The following is a 5,926-nucleotide window of genomic DNA, read 5'->3' as shown; positions in this document are numbered from 1 at the left end:
GGTGGTTGTTGATAATGAGGGTAGAGGTGTATATAGTGTATATAGTGGTGGTTGTTGATAATGAGGGTAGAGGTGTATATGTATATAGTGGTGGTTGTTGATAATGAGGGTAGAGGTGTATATAGTGTATATAGTGGTGGTTGTTGATAATGAGGGTAGAGGTGTATATATAGTGGTGTTGTTGATAATGAGGTGTGTATATAGTGTATATAGTGGTGGTTGTTGATAATGAGGGTAGAGGTGTATATAGTGGTGGTTGTTGATAATAGGGTAGTGGTGTATATAGTGGTGGTTGTTGATAATGAGGGTAGAGGTGTATATAGTGTATATAGTGGTGGTTGTTGATAATGAGGGTAGAGGTGTATATAGTGTATATAGTGGTGGTTGTTGATAATGAGGGTAGAGGTGTATATAGTGTATATAGTGGTGGTTGTTGATAATGAGGGTAGAGGTGTATATAGTGTATATAGTGGTGGTTGTTGATAATGAGGGTAGAGGTGTATATAGTGTATATAGTGGTGGTTGTTGATAATGAGGGTAGAGGTGTATATAGTGTATATAGTGGTGGTTGTTGATAATGAGGGTAGAGGTGTATATAGTGTATATAGTGGTGGTTGTTGATAATGAGGGTAGAGGTGTATATAGTGTATATAGTGGTGGTTGTTGATAATGAGGGTAGAGGTGTATATAGTGTATATAGTGGTGGTTGTTGATAATGAGGGTAGTGGTGTTGATAATATATAGTGTATATAGTGGTGGTTGTTGATAATGAGGGTAGAGTGTGTATATAGTGGTGGTTGTGATAATGAGGGTAGAGGTGTATATAGTGGTGGTTGTTGATAATGAGGGTAGAGGTGTATATAGTGTATATAGTGGTGGTTGTTGATAATGAGGGTAGAGGTGTATATATATATAGTGGTGGTTGTTGATAATGAGGGTAGAGGTGTATATAGTGTATATAGTGGTGGTTGTTGATAATGAGGGTAGAGGTGTATATAGTGTATATAGTGGTGGTTGTTGATAATGAGGTAGAGGTGTATATAGTTGTTGATATATAGTGGTGGTTGTTGATAATGTGGGGTAGAGGTGTATATAGTGTATATAGTGGTGGTTGTTGATAATGAGGGTAGAGGTGTATATAGTGGTGGTGATGTTGATAATATAGAGGTGTATATAGTGGTGGTTGTGTATATAGTGGTGGTTGTTGATAATGAGGGTAGAGGTGTATATAGTGTATATATAGTGGTGGTTGTTGATAATGGTGGGGTAGAGGTGTATATAGTGTATATAGTGGTGGTTGTTGATAATGAGGGTAGAGGTGTATATAGTGTATATAGTGGTGGTTGTTGATAATGAGGGTAGAGGTGTATATAGTGTATATAGTGGTGGTTGTTGATAATGAGGTAGAGGTGTATATAGTGTATATAGTGGTGGTTGTTGATAATGAGGGTAGAGGTGTATATAGTGTATATAGTGGTGGTTGTTGATAATGAGGGTAGAGGTGTATATAGTGTATATAGTGGTGGTTGTTGATAATGAGGGTAGAGGTGTATATAGTGTATATAGTGGTGGTTGTTGATAATGAGGGTAGAGTGTATATAGTGTATATAGTGGTGGTTGTTGATAATGAGGGTAGAGTGTATATAGTGTATATAGTGGTGGTTGTTGATAATGAGGGTAGAGGTGTATATAGTGTATATAGTGGTGGTTGTTGATAATGAGGGTAGAGGTGTATATAGTGTATATAGTGGTGGTTGTTGATAATGAGGGTAGAGGTGTATATAGTGTATATAGTGGTGGTTGTTGATAATGAGGGTAGGTGTATATAGTGTATATAGTGGTGGTTGTTGATAATGAGGGTAGAGTGTATATAGTGTATATAGTGGTGGTTGTTGATAATGAGGGTAGAGGTGTATATAGTGTATATAGTGGTGGTTGTTGATAATGAGGGTAGAGGGTGTATATAGTGTATATAGTGGTGGTTGTTGATAATGAGGGTAGAGGTGTATATAGTGTATATAGTGGTGGTTGTTGATAATGAGGGTAGGTGTATATAGTGTATATAGTGGTGGTTGTTGATAATGAGGGTAGAGGTGTATATAGTGTATATAGTGGTGGTTGTTGATAATGAGGGTAGAGGTGTATATAGTGTATATAGTGGTGGTTGTTGATAATGAGGGTAGAGGTGTATAGTGTATATAGTGGTGGTTGTTGATAATGAGGGTAGAGTATAAGTGTATATAGTGGTGGTTGTATATAGTGTATATAGTGGTGGTTGTTGATAATGAGGGTAGAGGTGTATATAGTGGTGGTTGTTGATAATGAGGGTAGAGGTGTATATAGTGTATATAGTGGTGGTTGTTGATAATGAGGGTAGAGTGGTGGGTGTATATAGTGTATATAGTGGTGGTTGTTGATAATGAGGGTAGAGGTGTATATAGTGTATATAGTGGTGGTTGTTGATAATGAGGGTAGAGGTGTATATAGTGTATATAGTGGTGGTTGTTGATAATGAGGGTAGAGGTGTATATAGTGTATATAGTGGTGGTTGTTGATAATGAGGGTAGAGGTGTATATAGTGGTGGTTGTTGTTGATAATGAGGGTAGAGGTGTATATAGTGTATATAGTGGTGGTTGTTGATAATGAGGGTAGAGGTGTATATAGTGTATATAGTGGTGGTTGTTGATAATGAGGGTAGAGGTGTATATAGTGTATATAGTGGTGGTTGTTGTTGATAATGAGGGTAGAGGTGTATATAGAGTATATAGTGGTGGTTGTTGATAATGAGGGTAGAGGTGTATATAGTGTATATAGTGGTGGTTGTTGATAATGAGGGTAGTGGTGGGTGTATATAGTGTATATAGTGGTGGTTGTTGATAATGAGGTAGAGGTGTATATAGTGTATATAGTGGTGGTTGTTGATAATGAGGGTAGAGGTGTATATAGTGTATATAGTGGTGGTTGTTGATAATGAGGGTAGAGGTGTATATAGTGTATATAGTGGTGGTTGTTGATAATGAGGGTAGAGGTGTATATAGTGGTGGTTGTATATAGTGTATATAGTGGTGGTTGTTGATAATGAGGGTAGAGGTGTATATAGTGTATATAGTGGTGGTTGTTGATAATGAGGGTAGATAGTGTATATAGTGTATATAGTGGTGGTTGTTGATAATGAGGGTATATAGTGGTGGTTGTTGATAATGATAGGTGTATATAGTGTATATAGTGGTGGTTGTTGATAATGAGGGTATATATAGTGGTGGTTGTTGTATATAGTGTATATAGTGGTGGTTGTTGATAATGAGGGCAGAGGTGTATATAGTGTATATAGTGGTGGTTGTTGATAATGAGGGTAGAGGTGTATATAGTGTATATAGTGGTGGTTGTTGATAATGAGGGTAGAGGTGTATATAGTGTATATAGTGGTGGTTGTTGATAATGAGGGTAGAGTGTGTATATAGTGGTGGTTGTTGATAATGAGGGTAGAGGTGTATATAGTGTATATAGTGGTGGTTGTTGATAATGAGGGTAGAGGTGTATATAGTGTATATAGTGGTGGTTGTTGATTGATAATGAGGGTAGAGGGGTGTATATAGTGTATATAGTGGTGGTTGTTGATAATGAGGGTAGAGGTGTATATAGTGGTGGTTGTTGATAATGAGGTAGAGTGTGTATATAGTGGTGGTTGTTGATAATGAGGTAGAGGTGTATATAGTGTATATAGTGGTGGTTGTTGATAATGAGGGTAGAGGTGTATATAGTGTATATAGTGGTGGTTGTTGATAATGAGGTGAGGATAATGTAGAGTATATAGTGTATATAGTGGTGGTTGTTGATAATGAGGGTAGAGGTGTATATAGTGTATATAGTGGTGGTTGTTGATAATGAGAGGTGTATATAGTGTATATAGTGGTGGTTGTTGATAATGAGGGTAGAGGTGTATATAGTGGTGGTTGTTGATAATGAGGGTAGAGTGTATATAGTGTATATAGTAGAGGTGTAGTTGTTGATAATGAGGGTAGAGGTGTATATAGTGTATATAGTGGTGGTTGTTGATAATATAGTGAGTGTATATAGTGTATATAGTGGTGGTTGTTGATAATGAGGGTAGAGGTGTATATAGTGTATATAGTGGTGGTTGTTGATAATGAGGTGGTTGTTGTATATAGTGTATATAGTGGTGGTTGTTGATAATGAGGGTAGAGTGTATATAGTGTATATAGTGGTGGTTGTTGATAATGAGGGTAGATTGGTGATAATATAGTGTATATAGTGGTGGTTGTTGATAATGAGGGTAGTGGTTGTGTATATAGTGTATATAGTGGTGGTTGTTGATAATGAGGGTAGATAGTGTATATAGTGGTGGTTGTTGATAATGAGGTAGAGGTGTATATAGTGTATATAGTGGTGGTTGTTGATAATGAGGGTAGTGTATATAGTGGTGGTTGTTGATAATGAGGGTAGTGTATATAGTGGTGGTTGTTGATAATGGGGTAGGTGTATATAGTGGTGGTTGTTGATAAAGGTGTATATAGTGTATATAGTGGTGGTTGTTGATAATGAGGGTAGAGGTGTATATAGTGATAATGATATATAGTGTATATAGTGGTTGTTGATAATGAGGGTAGAGGTGTATATAGTGTATATAGTGTATATAGTGGTTGTTGATAATGAGGGTAGAGGTGTATATAGTGTATATAGTGGTGGTTGTTGATAATGAGGGTAGAGGTGTATATAGTGTATATAGTGGTGGTTGTTGATAATGAGGGTAGGTTGATAATATATAGGTGTATATAGTGGTGGTTGTTGATAATGAGGTAGGTTGTGATATATAGTGTATATAGTGGTGGTTGTTGATAATGAGGGTAGAGGTGTATATAGTGGTGGTTGTTGATAATGAGGGTAGAGGTGGTGTATATAGTGGTGGTTGTTGATAATGAGGGTAGAGTGTATATAGTGTATATAGTGGTGGTTGTTGATAATGAGGTAGAGGTGTATATAGTGTATATAGTGGTGGTTGCTGATAATGAGGTAGAGGTGTATATAGTGTATATAGTGGTGGTTGTTGATAATGAGGGTAGTGTATATAGTGGGTGTTATATAGTGTATATAGTGGTGGTTGTTGATGAGGGCAGAGGGTGTATATAGTGTATATAGTGGTGGTTGTTGATAATGAGGGTGTATATAGTGGTGGTTGTTGATAATGAGGGTAGAGGTGTATATAGTGGTGGTTGTTGATAATGAGGGTAGAGGTGTATATAGTGTATATAGTGGTGGTTGTTGATAATGAGGGTAGAGGTGTATATAGTGTATATAGTGGTGGTTGTTGATAATGAGGGTAGAGGTGTATATAGTGTATATAGTGGTGGTTGTTGATAATGTGGTTGTTGATAGAGGTATAGGTGTATATAGTGGTGGTTGTTGATAATGAGGGTAGAGGTGTATATAGTGGTGGTTGTTGATAATGAGGGTAGAGGTGTATATAGTGTATATAGTGGTGGTTGTTGATAATGAGGGTAGAGGTGTATATAGTGTATATAGTGGTGGTTGTTGATAATGAGGGTAGAGGTGATATATAGTGTATATAGTGGTGGTTGTTGATAATGAGGGTAGAGGTGTATATAGTGTATATAGTGGTGGTTGTTGATAATGAGGGTAGAGGTGTATATAGTGTATATAGTGGTGGTTGTTGATAATGAGGTAGAGGTGTATATATAGTGTATAATGGTGGTTGTTGATAATGAGGTGTATATAGTGTATATAGTGGTGGTTGTTGATAATGAGGGTAGAGGTGTATATAGTGTATATAGTGGTGGTTGTTGATAATGAGTGTAGAGGTGTATATAGTGGTGGTTGTTGATAATGAGGGTAGAGGTGTATATAGTGTATATAGTGGTGGTTGTTGATAATGAGGGTAGAGGTGTA

The sequence above is a fragment of the Oncorhynchus nerka genome, linkage group LG18 (genome assembly GCF_034236695.1).
Source record: "Oncorhynchus nerka isolate Pitt River linkage group LG18, Oner_Uvic_2.0, whole genome shotgun sequence".
In the NCBI taxonomy this organism is placed as follows: Eukaryota; Metazoa; Chordata; class Actinopteri; order Salmoniformes; family Salmonidae; genus Oncorhynchus; species Oncorhynchus nerka.
The sequence above is the reverse complement of the archived record's forward strand: the minus strand, read 5'-3'. Positions refer to the sequence as shown.